Raw genomic sequence first — 16793 nt, forward strand, 5'->3', positions numbered from 1 at the left:
ATATCTGAAAGGTACCTTAAAAACTTCAGCCAAAGGAAACAAAGAAGGGAGGGAAATAGATGAAATAATATTGGCAAAATGTTAGTAATTGTTAAAGCATGTGATGGGGTTCACTGTATCATTCTCTCTTTGTATATGCTGGAAAATTTTCATTAAAAAGTTTTTTATATATAGATGAACAAGTTCCCCTTTAACAGTCTTAACCATTACATAATTCTTTTTTCTTTTTCAACTCAGATTTTTATTCTCTCCCTTGATACTTTTATCTTAATGTAACTTTTTTTTTTTTTGAGACAGAGTCTCACTCTGTTGCCCGCGCTAGAGTGCCGTGGTGTCAGCCTAGCTCACAGCAACCTCAAACTCCTGGGCTCAAGCAATCCTTCTGCCTCAACTCCCGAGTAGCTGGGACTACAGGTGTACGCCACCATGCCCGGCTAATTTTTCTCTCTCTATATATTTTTTAGCTGTCCATATAATTTCTTCCTATTTTTAGTAGAGACGGGGTCTCGCTCCTCCTCAGGCTGGTCTCAAACTCCTGAGCTCAAACAATCCGCCCGCCTCGGCCTCCCAGAGTGCTAGGATTACAGGCGTGAGCCACCACGTCCAGCCTTAATGTAATTTTTAAGCTTGAAAACCTTACCTTGATCACTCCTACTTTCCTGTAACAATAATATCCACATTCACTGAATTTTAAAAATTATTTTCTGTGATCCTAATGCTGAGTGTTTTTTTCTCAAGTTCTCCATGCAATTATAATTGGCACATAAAAGAAGTATATTACATAAAATTTATGCAATTATGAAAAGCAAAAGCTAAAGTTTTATTGGACTTGCACCTCTGAAGGAGATGGATGATCTTTTTAAAAAAAAATTTCAAATTCATATAATTTTACACTGATGAATATTATTAGTTGCTAAAAAGAGACAGAGTCCATTCTTATTTTTTAATACATCTAAGTGCTGAGAAACTGTTTACATAAATAAGCAAATACAAATGTAAAAAGTTCGTCATAGTAATGTCATTTCGAAGTCTTTCCAAGTTATACAAAAGCCCTGCACATAATGATCTATTATTAAAAGTTATTTTTAATATGTATCAGTTGATATATTGGATTAGGTGCTCCTTCAGTTCTGATGAAAGCAAAGAATTGGAAAACCCCTCACTTGCAAAAATGGTTGTTACATAGGCATTAGAATAATTCACTTTCTCAACACCAACTTTACTACTTTAGATTTTCTCGTTGTTTTGTACCCTGGAGGTGTTTATACCTGAAGCATTATAGTAAAATTTAGGATGATTGAGAAATATGCCTTTCTTTTATAAGCAGGGAGATAAGCCATTGTAAATGATGAAGATCAAGGTCTGGCAAATGATTCCCTTAAAATAGCTATGCCTATTTTACTCTTTGTGTCTTAAAGTGCTATTTTTATTTTAAAAGTTGCAAAAGTAATACAGGCTGGTTGGGAAAAAAAATGGTCAAATGAAATAGATGTTCATAATGTCATTTCCCTACCCCCAGATATGAACTCAAGTTTAAAAGCTGCTCAATTAGAAATTGGGTCAAAGAGTCTAGTCGAAATTAAGAGGCAAACTAAATATAAAATCTAAGACGTAAAAAGAAGAACAGAGGACCAGATTTAACCATGAACAAAGGAGAAAAGAGTTCTTCACAGTATGAAGTGAGTTGACAGGGAAAAGTCCCCAAATATTTTTCCTCCTTTAAAAATTCTACTGAATTCTAAGTGTCCATGGGAGGGGTTAGACAGTTTATTCCAAGAGGCCACGTTGGAGTAGAAGATGAAAATGCTAATGAAGTGAGCAAAGTACTGTAGAAGTGTGCCAAGGTAAAAACAACAAGCAAACAAGTGGACGGTTCAGAGGTTAGCCAAAATCAAGGGTAGCGAAAAGTGAGTTACCAAACTGAGGCTGCTGAACAGAGAAGCTGGGGAAGAGAGTGTGGGCAGGCACCGTTGAATTGGCAACAGATAGGCAGGAGATGAATGGGAATTCCACTCAGTAATTTATTTTCTAGAATGTTAGTATTGTCTAAACTCTAGAGACCTCACAGATATTTATTTGTATCTTGCTTTCATGAGTGGCCTAGGACATGGTACATGGGTGGTTTGTCCTGGCATAAAGTGCTTTGATAGAAGTAGAATTCTAACAAGATTTTTATACTTTTGGTATAAAGCATCTGAACAGACTTCTGTTAAGGTGTAAATGTGCCTGAAAGGATGAATTATCAAATCCTTAGCTAGAGTGATCAAAAAAGCCTTAAGACTAAATGTATGGTGGTGCTTCCGCAACTTGTAAAAATTTATTGTATAATTAAAACTGGTTCAATTTTATTATATGTAAATTATACTGTAATAATTCTCATGAAAAAAATCAAGTAAACAAAAGATAGCACTTTTCAATTTTTAGGGTTGGAAGAATTTTCAATTGAGAGACGGTTGGACTGGATGGTTTCCAACTCTTTCTCTTTAATTTGATCTTGAGATTTTCTTTATTTCTTTTTTTTTTTTTTTTTTTGGCGTGGGGCTGGGTGGGGGGTTCTTCTGGTGAGGAATGGAAAACCTGCTAGATAAATTCTAAAAGATCTGTAACATTGAGGTTTTCTTAAATCAGTTTCTATCCATGCAACACATTTAGGAATGTACTCCTCTCACTTTTAAAAATGTTTATCTCTTTTTTATTTAAAAATATTTTATTTAAAAAGTTGAAAATTATTAAATCTTATTGAAATTATGTTTCTTCTTTATCTACTTTTCCCTGCAACTTTCTCTCCTTAGATGTAACCATTTTTAACAATTCAGTTTCCCATTACACCTTTCATTATGCAATACAGACATATATATCTTTTTTTAACCCAATTATATCATGACCAACACACTGTTCTGTAACTTGCTTTTTTTATTCAATAACACATCACAGATATCCTTCTACTGCTTTCCTACTACTTACACATCTATTTCATTATTTTAAAAGTCTGAATTTTATTCTATTGAAAGAATGTACCACAATTTATTTAACCAGTCCCCTAATGATTTACTTTAAATTTGTTTAATTCTTTATAATTTTTAAAATACTATTAAGAATATTCTCAAATATTATATCCCTTCCCATTTGTATTAATATTTCTATTGGAGAGATACTAAAAAATAGACCTGATGAGTCAAAGAGTATGTGTATTTTTACTTTTTTTAAAAACAAGTACTATTATATATTCCCAAAAATAGTATATAAAGAGCATCCTTTCCTCCACTGGAATGTTTTCAGTTTTTGTATAGCTCATAAATAAAAGAGGTATCTTACTTTAATTTGTACTTCCTCATTCATTAGTAAGGTTAAGTATTTTTAAATGTGTTTATTAGCCATTTCCTAGACTTGCCTCGTCATACATGACTATTATTAGCATTGTCTGTGGGAGCAATTTGTTTATAAGGGATATAAATCATCTTACATGTTGACGATATTTTCATTAGCTCTTGTATCTCTAAAGTTAGACAGCGGAATTTTGCTTGGATATGGAAGAGGTTTAATATTGAATTACAAATTGAGAATGTAATGGTTGAGATCATGAGCTTCCAAATGCTTCAAGGTCAGAGAGACCTAAATTTGAATCCTCCCTGACATTGACTGCTACGGTGATTTCACACTAAATAATAGGGCTGAGACTCGGGTTCCTCCTCTATTAACTAAGAATAATAATACCTACTGCATGAAATTTTTATTTGATATGATGTGTATACTTGGCCTGATCCTGTAGATGCTTAATAAATGAAAACTAAAATTATTTTGTTCTATATTTTTATTATCATGTTCTCTAGAACCTCCAGATCTTGCTTCATCTTGATTTGAACCCAACTGTTATTGTTCTGACAATTAAGGAGATACAGCTTTAGAAAAACTAGGATGTGTTATTTGTAAAGGGGATGAGGGTGAATCTATTATAAGTTTTCTTTTATTATAAATATCTTTTTTAAAGTAGACTATTTTAATGTTAAAATATTTAATGTTTAAATATTGCCTCAATAATATTATATTTTAAAATTGCTGCCACAGCATGAAGAAATGTATTATCATCAAAAAATATTTATTGTGCATCTATTTTGCACAAGGTAAAAGATGTGTAGACATTTATCTTTCAGTAGTCTTTCATAAATATCAATTCTTTAATGAATTTTCTTATTTTATATTACTCTATTTCTACCTTCTAAGATATTCTACATTTAATAGAATTTTAAAATGTTTAACTGTTTGGCCACTATCATACATTACTGGTTTATAAAATTATGTAACACCTTTGAAAAGTACTTTGGCAATACAATGTGCTTTGTTGAATCTAAAATGTCATTGATCTTGTAGGGGCAGCAAAAATTCCACCTCCATCTTCTTAGAGTCCCGGCTGAGTCCTAGAATTAAATTGACATAAGACTAATCAACAGGAGAAAAGCATACAAATTTATTTAATATAAGTTTTAGGTCATAAAGAAATGAAGACCCAAAGAAGCAATTAGAGTCAGTTACTTATGGACAAAGAATAGTAAGTTGTGAGGAAGTGACTAAATTATGTGGAAAGGCTTAAAAAATGAGAATGATTTTAACTGGTCTGTACAGAATTCTCAACTTCTCATCCTTGAGGATAAAGATGATGCATGTTTCACATGGGAATCTCATCTTCTGCTTTTAAGAAACAGCACAAAGGTCAGAGTGATCTTTTGGTACCTGCTGTTTTTCAAGTGCCTTTTACAGAGTCAATAGTCAGAATGGCATATTTTTTAACTCCTTCAATCTTAAGATGCAACTTTATTTTATCACTAAGAAAGAAATAAAACAGCCCTAATACTTTGATATAATGGTTCCCTGTCATTTATATCTATTTTATATTTGAGTTATTTTAGAGTTCTTTAGATATGAATTTTTGTTATATATACTTCTAGTACATGTATAGAAATAAAAATACAAGCAAATCTCTTTATATTCAGAATCCAGCTCTCCATATTACCCATTTACTTGAGTTGTTTATGTCCACATTTCTCTACACAGTTTTGTCTTCTGTGCTATCAAGGAGAAAGTGTTCGTACTTCCTTCAATGAGAGCTCCAAGTGGCTAAACCCCATTATGTAAATTTTGAAAGGTGCTTTCTTGATCTTGCTAGAAGGTGTAAATAAAAAGTTTTCAGCGAATAACCAAGACTGTTATTTCTTCTTCAAACGATCCCTAATAGGCTTGTGGACCAAAATGTGGCAGGGTAAAATGATCCAATTGTTGTCGCCAGGTATAACAACTCAGTTCATACATGCACAGGCAATGAAAACTGCTCTCTGGCAGAAAATGACATTTCATGCCATGGGTTGTATATTGTCCCCCAATTTCAGAGATTTTAAAATTTGAAAAAATGTGCATCATAGAACCGATGAAATACGGTTTGTAATTCTGATCAAAATTTTAAATGATTTATATATTTTGATCCTCTTGCTAGCAACAATTCTGTTGTTAGGAATGTATCCTGAATAAATAATAATAAATGCAGAAAAGAATGTGTACAAAGATATTCACAACAATGTGTCTTATATTTGAAAAAATTAAAATATCCTCTATTTCTGACTATAAGAGAACAGTTACATAAAATAAGCTAAATTCACACAGAATGCAAAGCAGGTATATAGATTTGTAGGATTTCAATTATATATGTAAAAAAATGCCCAAGCCTTGTGTCTGAAAAAAATGTAAGAAGAAAACACATCAAAATGTTATCGTTATTTGTGTTTGGGGAGGTTTGGGATTTGTTTTTGCTGTTTACCTTTCAATATATTGAATTTTTAAATTTTCTTTTAAAAATTTGTTTTAAATTTTCTGAAAGTGTACACTGCTTTTATTGTTGATTTAATTTTGTTTGATGTTTTATTGTTATTTAATGAAAACCACAGCCCTATTTCATATAAAACAGTTTTACCTAGATTTTCCATTGTTGCTATATGCTGCAGACATTTTAGTGATTTAAAACCCCTGTAGATAGGAAAATATTTGTCAAGATGTTTAACATGTCTATTCCTTTCCAACATCTTTAGCTGGCTATAAAGTGTAATTCTTTCAGAAACTTAGAATATAACATTTCAGTCTGAAAGCACCATTGCAAATTAGTTAGTTCTGCGGCTTTTTTAGTTCCAAACATTTTTCTGTCTCCTCGGTGATTTAGAAATAGCTAGACATGTTGTCACTAAAGTATCACCTGCCTAGTCCTGGGAATGCAGGAAAAAAACAGACTTATTCAGTTGCCTTTAACTTTCCCATGACATTTTCATTGGCTAAGTTTTAATAACTTCTCTGTTAACATTATCACCTTTCCTGTGTACACCCCTCATGTGTTCCAGGCAATCCTGATTTCAAATCCGTTCTTTTATTCCTGTAAGCACGTTGATCTCATTTTGTAGTTTGGGAGTTGCAAATCCGAAAGTCATTGAGAGGGAAATAAATATGAGATTTGCTTTGAAATCAAGATAGTTACCTATCTTGGCTTAGGGGAATGAGGCAGTTTTATGAATTTTCAGACTATTAGCAACATTCATATCCAAACATAGATATAGAAACACATTCCAAACTTTAAGGAAATATTTCTTTCATTTACACTGTATTATTTACATTAATGTTGCCTCCCATGGTATCTGAAATGACAAAACAATTGTATTTTTCACATATAGTCAGTTAAGGGGAAAATGTTAGATTCAGTGTGATATTAGGATATGAAATCATTAGATTGAGTTTGTTGTCTCATCTTGGCTAGGTGATATTGGGGATGTTACTAAACTTCTCCAAAGTTTGGTTTTCTTGGTTGTAAAACAGTAAAATGATATTTGCCAGAGGAAAGAGAAGGCCTTTGGGTGAAGGACAATTTGCCTCAACAACTTGATAAAACATCTTATCTTTATAGTCTTACCAGTTCACATTCCTTTATTATTCCACCTCTGATCTAGAAATACCAGACAGGGTCCAGTCTTTCCTGGCCTTGTGAATCTTCATAAGGTGCTATATTACAAAAGAGAAACATACCTTATGAGTAAGATAAAGTTTCCAAACTGGTTTTGCCAAGAAGCTGTTTGGGGACACTCTGTGTGTGCTATCTCTAGTTGCAGATGCTGCAAAGTCAAAAACACTTGTAAATATGGTGGTCAGAACACTGTTTTGACTCTGAGAATGGCTGTAGGGAGACTTCTTATTCTATAACTCAACATGTATTGCTGCCTTTAAATGTGTAAGAAGCAATTATAACCTGTTGTTAATTAACATTTTACACATTGAATTTCAGGTGTGAAATTTGTGATAGCTTGTCAAGCTCAGTTAGTGGAAATAAAAATATATTGTATATATATATATTTTTTGCAATAGGCATTGTCATTAACAAACATCCAGACTCAATTTCTTTTTATTTTAACCTGTGTTTGTCTTTTGTTTGTTTTGTTTTGTTTTGTTTTTTTGAGGCAGGGTCTCCCTCTGTTGCCTGGCTAGAGTGCAGTGGTGTTATCATAGCTCACTGCAACCTCAGACTCCTGGGCTCAAGGATCTTCCTGCCTCAGCCTCCTGAGTAGCTGACACTACAGGTACACACCACCATACTGGGCTAATTTTTCTATTTTTTTTTTGCAGAGACAGGGTTTTGCTATGTTGTCCAGGCCGGTCTTGAACTCCTGGCTTCAAGCGATCCTCATGCCTAGGCCTCCCAAAGTGCTGGGATTATGGGCATGAACCACCACATCTGGTCTTGCGCTTGTCTTTGATGAGACTATAAACTTTGTCCAGATGTGCCAATGCCAATGGTAGAATGAAAAAAATAGCCATGGACAACCTGCTGCTGAATAATGTTTTGGGTCATAAGGAGTGTCAAAAATCACTGTTTTCTCTCAGTCTATTAGATAAGCCACTGAAAATTATACCATACCCAACTCAAATCATTCCCAGTAAAAAATATTTCAGAAGAGGGAAAGAAAATATTTGGCTTTGCGAAATAGTTTACTTTCAAAATCTTAGTTTAGGTGTTCATTGACATTGGCTTCAGGGTTCACATGAATCTTCTTTTATTTCATAGAGTTTCATGAACCTCCTCCCCTGCCCCCAAATAAAAGGTTAAGAAACATTGGTGCCATCTGAATAGGAGCCCTGTCTGCCTCTGGGAGCTGACTTTCTGAGTCAGCAGAACCGAGGGCAGTTATCTGGAAGCGATGTTGCCAGCATTGGCAGCCTGAACTGAGAGGCCTGGACAACCTTCAGAGTCTGATTATACCAAAGACAAAGAATTGTTGGCATCATCAGTTCCCTGAACAAGCAACAAGTGAGCATTCCATTCCAGGGTGGACTGAGTGACCTCATGATCCTTCCCTAACTGTGAGAAAGTTACTTTTAGCTCAGCTATTGGGAAACAAAGAAAGGTTTATATTTTATAAAAACTGTATCCTGACAAAGACTTTTTCTGGAGGTCAAGACTTTTGTTGACCGGGGAAAAACTAAAAATGTTTTAAAGTATGCTTGTCTGAAATATTAGATATTTCTATACATTCAACAAATTAAAAAATCAGTTTATTAAACATTTGTTGAGCATCTGCTATGTGCCAGGCACTTTGTTAGGTATGGGGGATACCTAACAATGAATGACCTTCTGTCATCAAGGAATATATGGCTTAGTGGACAAACATTTATATATATGGATGTGATATATCAGGCAGATTCAGTCTCTTTGATCATTAGTGTAATGACTACTAATACAGGGAGACCAAGTGACAGAGAAAATATCAGGGCTTTAGAGTCATACAGACCTGGTGTTAAATGATTACTCTGTGTAGTGACCCTTTGAGCTTAAACAAGTTAGTCTCTCTGTGTCTCAGTTCCTCATCTATGAGATGGAGATAAGACATTTATCTGATTGTACTACTGTAAGGGTTAGACATGTTATGTGTAAAGAGTTTAGCACACTACGTGCCACAGAATAAAAGATCAGTAAAGGAGATCTTTTATTAACTCTATGACATGGTAGTAGTAATAACAATTATCATTGTTATATTGATTAATGACCCCCCCTAGGGTCGGCAAAGTAGGTGTCTAGAAAAATAGGTCCCCAACCCTTGATTAAATACTTTATTTTTTAAAAATGCATTACTTTTCTTGATTTACTAAGGGCAGAGTGCTCACTAAAAAGATAGCATAAATGCAGGCAGGTGTTGTATTTCCGAAAACAAACCTGGTGCCAATGTAGGGCAAGAACGGTTGGATAGCTGGGCCAGAAGGCCTGGCTCTGGTTCTGACTCTGCTGCACAGTGGCTGAGAGAAGTTAAGCAAGCCTCTGATGGGACAGGGCTAAGGGGCAAGGTGCGGGGTCTTGGGAGAGAGGTCATTAGCAGCCTCAGGCTCCATTGAATGTAAGTACAGTCAGTGTACCTGCTCTGCAGCAGTGTCTACAAAACCGGTCTTCCAGCCCTCTGGCCAGATTGCCACACCAGGCCTCACCTGCACAGAAGCTCTGGAATTGCCAGTCATCACGCTTTTAAAGTCTGTTTTCTCATCCATAAAATGAAGATAATACTAGTTCAAAGTACTTTAAAAGGTTGCCGAGGGCATGAAATTATATATCTGCAACTACTTAAATAAGCAATACCTTTAATTAGTGTTTCTGAGTTTCCTGACCTACCTGACTCTGTATCACCACCGGAGAGATGCTGGTTAAAAGGGCAGATTCCCCGACCCCACCCTAGACCCACTATATTAGAATCTCTGAGAGTAGAGCCTTGGTTTCTACATTTTAATCATGGCCCTCAATTGATTCCTATACACATTGAGTTAGAGAAATTTTGACTCATTTTAATGTCTTGCATAATTTTTACTAAAATATTGGCTTTCACATGGACAGAGATTATCTTCAGAACTAAAGTTTGGAAACAGTAAATGACCTGCCCAAGGTTGCTTACAAGGTGGTGGAGACAGCCCTGATCCAATTATCTATAAATCTAGCTCTCTTTCCACATCAAGACATTTGTTTTTTGAGAGCATTATATTCATGAAAAGCCTTATTGTTTTTCTCAGTGAGAGAGACTAACTATATTTCAAAAATTGCCGCTTCATTGCCAGACAGTGGCAAGGGGTGGTGTCTCTGTCCTGAGAGGCTGGCAAGGAAGATTCTCCAAGGAACAGACCAGGAGAACAGCAGTGGTGGGTCTTAGCACCTGGCTTCTACTTCCTTTTCCTATCTCTCTCCAGAACAGGTCTCCCCCAGGGAAACTGAACAAATATTTAGAAATTGAGGGAGTTCCACTTGACTTACTCTTCTGAGAGTCCAACTTTAATAGCTTAACCTTCAGGTCATCATGATTCCCAAACTGTGTGCCTTGGTGCCCTCAGTGAACTCTCTGGGGATCACAGTGATATCGCTAAATTCCAAGGTCAGGATAGCTGACTGTTTTAACATTAAATCAGACTAATTCCTTCCCATTATATAATATTTTTGTGAAATTGAATTTTCAGCTGATGCTGTGGTAAAAAGCAAGTACCCCTAGGAAAATCAATGTGTATGCCAGTAGATGCAAACCAAAATAAATAAATAAATAAATAAATGTGTAACCAGGAAATGAGGGTATGAGGGTTGTGGTGTCTGAGGTTTGAGAAGTCCAATGCCCAGCCAGCGCACACATCCCATTAGTAATTGTGGCCTTTAAGGAGCAAAATGACAATATTAATTTTTTCTCTTATGTGTATTACTTTTCAAATGGCTACTATATTGATAAGACATAAATACTTACAAATCATTTGACCCTAACTACTTAATAAGCATAACTGTTAATATTAAGTATTTCTGCATGGTAGCTCTCACCTGTAATCCTAGCACTCTGGAAGGCCCAGGTGGGAGGATTACTTGAGTTCAGGAGTTCCAGATCAGCCTGATCAAGAGCAAGACCACATCTCTACTAAAAATAGAAAAAAAAAAAATTAACTGGGCAACTAAAAATAGAAAAAAATGGTCGGGCGTAGTGGTGCACGCCTGTGGTCCCAGCCACTGAGAAGGATGAAGCAGGAGCGTAGCTTGAGCCCAGGAGTTTGAGGTTGCCGTGAGCTCTGATGATGCCACTGCACTCTAGCCCGGGAAACAGAATAAGACTGTTTCAAAAAATAAATACAATAAAATAAAATTAAAATAAAATAAAGTATTTCTTTTGACCTGAAACGCGATAAAATTGCTGAGAGTACCACAAAGCCATATATTTTGGCAACTTTTGCTTTAGAAGGCGGGGAGGTGAGGTGGGGAAGAATTTTATTGACACTTTAAATTCAACTCGACAAATTTATTCATAGAGAAGGCACTCATTTCTTCAAGCAGTAGAGGCAGCAGTCAGTAAGCTGATGGCCCAAACCCTCTGAGTCTTCTTAGCCCTGACAGAACAATGTGGGGTCCCGGGGTCCCCACCTGTGTGCACAGCTGTTTCTTCCTAGCAATAGGAGAATAGAATCGTTCCTAATACAGCCTCTGCAGTCTACCCTACACCTTTCCTGACTCCCTGGGCTTCACCACTTCCTGGGACTATACACCTCAGACAAATACCGCTTGCTTCAGCTGTATCTAATTGGAGAACGCAAATGGAAAAAGGAAGGCTGCTTCCATTCTCCCAGTTTCTCAGATATAGATGCAGAGGGATCCATTAATTGTTTCATGGTTTTGAGATCACTCATCATAGAGATTATTGAGCACTGATTTTATTTCTGCCTCTCTGGGACTTTTGGTCAGTTCACCAGAAATCTCTTGCAAGATTCTTCAAGAAACAAAAACAAACCAGGAAAGAATTTGCTGCATTTTCCCAGGATCCACCACTGAATGGTGAGAGGCTGCTGCGGGTGGGAAATCTGTGGGGCTCAGCACAGCTATGCAGGGGATGGGCACTAAATTCTTGGCTGTCTTTCTGGCTTCTCATTTTGTGAAACGGAAATAATAATGCCTGCCTCAGAGGGGCTTTGAAAGGACTTACTATAACACAGTTCTTAGCACATTTTAAATGTGCAATCATTGTATAATAGTAATTACCATGGGTATTTTTCAAAGATTAGTTATCAGACTTTTCCTGGGCCTTAGCTTTGATGTTGAACTCTATGGTGTAGGTATGTACCTTTGTAGTACCAGGAAGCAGAACCCATGTAATGTCTCAAGCTCCAAGAAAGACAATTCTGTCTCTATCCTCTTCTCAAATGAGCTATTTTGGCCACTAATTGCTTGACTTCTTCCTGCTGGGTCAGGAGGGGCTTGGGAGATGGAACGTCATGTGGACTTGACCCTGGACTGTGAAAGGGAAGGGGCAAATTCCCCCCAACACGGAGTTCTCTCCCATCCCCACCCTGTGCTGTATGCCATGGAGAGGTTATTTGCTTTCTTTCTATGCTTTCCAGTGCAAACAAATTACTCAGTGCGAACTTTCTCCAGCACTTCTCTGGGACATTTTATTCTTTGTCTTTGCTCATATTGAAAATTACCTTTTTGGCCAGGTGAGGTGGCTCACGCCTGTAATCCTAGCACTCTGGGAGGCCGAGGCGGGTGGATCGCTCAAGGTCAGGAGTTCAAGACCAGCCTGAGCAAGAGCGAGACCCCGTCTCTACTAAAAATAGAAAGAAATTATCTGGCCAACTAAAATATATATAGAAAAAATTAGCCGGGCATGGTGGCGCATGCCTGTAGTCCCAGCTACTCGGGAGGCTGAGCCAGTAGGATCGCTTAAGTCCAGGAGTTTGAGGTTGCTGTGAGCTAGACTGATGCCACGGCACTCACTCTAGCCCGGGCAACAGAGTGAGACTCTGTCTCAAAAAAAAAAAAAAAAAGAAAGAAAGAAAATTACCTTTTCCTTTTTTTTTAATTTACTCTCTTCATCCAAAATTTGCACATTTCTTTATGCCTTTTCTGATCAATTCATTTTACCGGGGCTCTCCCTAATCTGAAATCTCTCCACATTTACAGTCATTTAGTACATATGATATCCTAGAGTGTGGTGTCTTACTTTCCCATTTTTTTCTTGCTTATGCTTCATCTCCTGGCCCCATTCTCAGCTCTGGTTCCGAGAGCGTAGCACTCTGCAAGTTGGTCTCCTTGAGACTCTTAGTGTTAAAATCTAGGATTACCTGAAGACAGTGTCACTGCCTTTTGTATCCCTGTTTCACAGGGCCTTGCATATAGTACATTCTCAATAGACACTTCGGATTGATTACAGGGGCTCACTGTGTATGTTATACACTTGAAAGTGCACAGATGAAAGAGACTATATAAAATGTTCACTATTATCCTAAATTAATTCTATTATTTTTCCCCCAAAATTGATTTTGTTAGAGTGTGTTTTGCTAAAATCAAGTAAAATCTTCTCTTCTGTATCCTTAGTGTATGTTAGGTCTAAAGGAAGAAATAAGAGATTTTCAATCCTCATGATGAAAAGCTCGAACGTGCTAGTCAACTGGTGGGTCAGGAAAACAATAACTACTACAAATAATGTATGTCCAGTGCTTTCAATGTGTCAGGCAGTGCTTCATTCTCTTTAAATATATGAATTTATATAATCTGCACAATAACCACACAAAATAAGTAGCATTACCCCTGTTTTATAGATAGAGAACCTGAGACAGAGAGTGTTCATGAGAGTTGCCTGCATTTAGAGCTAATGTGGTAGGCTGAATAATGGCTCTCAAAGATGTCCAGGTGCTAATCCGCAGAACCTGTAAATGTTACCTTACATCATAGAAGGACTTTACATATGTGATTAAGTTAAGGATCTTGAGATGAGGAAGTTATCCTGTATGTACCATCCAGGTAAGCCCAATGCCATCATAAGCATTTTAATAGAGGGAGGCAGGAGGATCAAAGATGATCAAAGAAGGAGATGGGACAAGTGAAGTTGGAGTGATGTGCTTTGAATATGGAGAAAGAGGGCCATCAACTAAGGAATACAGGCATCTCTAGAAACTGAGGGAAAGGAAAATAAGAAAATGGATTCTCCCTTGGAGCCCCCAGAAAGAATGCAGCCCTACCAACGCCTTGGTTTTATCCCAGTAAGCCTCATTTTGGACTTTAGGCCTCTAGTACTGTAAGAAAATAAATTTGTGTTGTTTCAAGCCACTAGTTTTGTGATAATTTGTGACATCAGCAATAGGAAACTAATACCACACACATATGTTCAGTCCTAAGGGACTTAGTCTGGAAGTAGAAACAGGATGAAACTGGGAAGAAAAAAATGTACTTCCTGGAGGTGCTAAGAGAAAGGGCTTACTAAAACGGGATAAACTTATGGGATTCTAGCCAAGGAAAAGAGCTACACGTGAGGAATCATTTCCAGACCTTGCTCTGTTACTGGCTGCTCTCAGATGCTGAACAAATCACCTTACCTCTCTGAGCTTAGTTTTCTCATCTTTAGAATGAGGGTATCATATTAGTGTGACCGCATCATGTACATACTATTAAATAGTTATTTCAGTAGGTAATATATTCATGCTCATGGTACAGAGTTGAAAAAGGTTACAGAGAAAAGTCTTTCTCTCCCTTCTTTTCCTTCAGATGTCCAAGTCCCCTTCTCAGATGTAATTGTTGTTACCCGTTTTCTTGTGTATTCTATCTATTTTCCATGCATTTACAAGTCTATACATGTGCACATTATTTTTTAATCATACAATGATGGCATATTAAACACACTCTCCTGAACCTTGCCGTAAAGTTAACAAATAACTTGGAAATTATTCCATATGATTCCATGTTAGTATATATTATGACTCCTCTTTGTTTTTAATAGCAGTATATGCCATTGTTTCTATATACAAGAATGTATTTAACCTGTCCTCTATGGAAACATTTAGATTGTTTCCAGTCTTTGGCTACTATATACAAAGCTTATCTTGTTACATGTTGCTTAATTTGTGTTTCAGTATATCTGTAGAATAAATGTATGAAATTTCTGAGTTAAAGCATGTATTAATTTAAAAATTTGATAACTATTGTGAAATTATATTATCAAGAGATGTATTCTAGTTATCTTCTGCTATATATCAAACCATTGCAAACTTAGTAACTTATTACTACCTCTCATTGTTCTGGGGGTTGATGGGCTCAGTTGGACGGTTTTTGCTTGGGGTTTCCCAGACAACTGCAGCTGGACGGCTGCTGAGGGCAGAGTCATCTGAAGACTTTTCACTCACATGTCTGGCACCTGGGCTAAAAGGACTAGAACAGCTAGGGGCTGAGGACAAAGAATTTTCAGCCAGCTTTTATCTAAAGTAGGACCTATCAACATCTCTACCAGCATTATATTCTCTTGCCTCAGATCTCTATAATTTTGCTAAGTGAAAGATATCTCATTGTAATTTTTATTTGCATTGATCTTACTGTGATTGAGGTTTAATATTGTTTCATATGTTTAAAAGCCATTTGTATGTCCTTTTATGTATGTGTATAAACTATTCTCATAACTTTTGCCTATTTTTCTAGGGAATTTTTAGTTAGGCAAGAAATAGGTTTTTATAGCTGATGGAGGAAGAGATAGAAGATCATTGTGGATCGGGTGAGCAGAGGGAATCTGCTGTTCCCTGCACCTTCTGGAGAGGTGGCAAGGCCTAAAGAGAGATGGCTGAGTGTTGTGTGTCATGGATATGGACGTTTGTGGAGACAGACATGTCCTAAGCATGTCATAGAAGCTGTGAAGAGCAACAGACCTAAGAAGGCTATGCAGAGAGGACAGTGGAAGGATAATGTCCGTGGACTGATTGTAAGGGAAAATGCATTTGTATAGGCAACAGGTTTCTTAGTCCAAACTAAGATGACTGCTGCAGTGGTTTTGCTCTCCCTTTCTCCTGGCCACAAAAGCTGGCCTTCGGGGAGGCATGAGTCAGCGTGCTCATGTAACCAAGGTGTTATCTCCTGTGTGAACCCGTGTGATCACACTTTCCCATGGCATGTTGCCACTATTGTTCAGAGCCATATATAAGCACTCACCATGTTCTCGGCCATGGGCCATGCTTTTCGCCGCTGCTGTATTCCCTCCTCCGCCCCAATAAAGAGCATGTCTCACCTGCCCACTGCCACTCGCCTTTTCTTCCAATTACCAAATCCTGCACCCGGAGCACACGCCAGCCACAGAGCCCCCTCCTCACACTGATGATTGATGACCAGGAGGATTTCTTCAATGCCTTAGTCCTGTACAGAAAATCTCCAAACTATGGCTCGGTAGAAGGTGAGGTGACAGGATGTGGAAACCCTCAATATAACTAAGGTTAAGCTTTCTGCCAGCCGTGTGGAGTAAGGACTCAGAATGTATTAATAGAACATTAAGTCATATTTCTTGCCCACCAGAGATGGTAGACTTTATTGGTCCACATATACTCTGCCTTTAAAATCTACAAATCTTTCCATTTATCCAAGAAGTATTTTATTTATTGAGTACATGCTTTTTGCTAGGCATTGAATTAGCAGACATGTTTTCTACTCTTAAGAATTTCACAAGCCAGTATGGTTAAACAAATCATCATACAATGACCTATTTAATTACAATAATGAAAAAGATCATGAAGGACTCGTAAAAGGTGTGTTTGAGACATGATGACAGAGACCTAATCTAGACAAGGGACTCAGGAAGCCTCCTTGACAAAATGATATTGGAAGGGGGAGGCAGCTTTTCAGAAAGTGTCCGGAGACATTTCTTCTGATTTTGAAGTTTATGAGGATGGCGATGGATTTAGACAATGTTTCATAAGAAATGATTGAGGAAATAAAGAACATATATTTACTTTTGAAGCAATAT

The 16793-nt window shown here is 37.0% G+C and overlaps 1 non-coding gene across 1 annotated transcript; it reads right to left on the reverse strand.

Moving 5' to 3' along the window:
- Positions 1-2548: 2548 nt before the first annotated feature.
- LOC138382116 (U7 small nuclear RNA) lies at positions 2549-2611 on the reverse strand. Its single transcript, XR_011233277.1, has one exon. It is a non-coding gene; the product is annotated as a U7 small nuclear RNA (small nuclear RNA).
- Positions 2612-16793: the final 14182 nt, after the last annotated feature.

The sequence above is a fragment of the Eulemur rufifrons genome, chromosome 3 (genome assembly GCF_041146395.1).
Source record: "Eulemur rufifrons isolate Redbay chromosome 3, OSU_ERuf_1, whole genome shotgun sequence".
Taxonomy (NCBI): domain Eukaryota; kingdom Metazoa; phylum Chordata; class Mammalia; order Primates; family Lemuridae; genus Eulemur; species Eulemur rufifrons.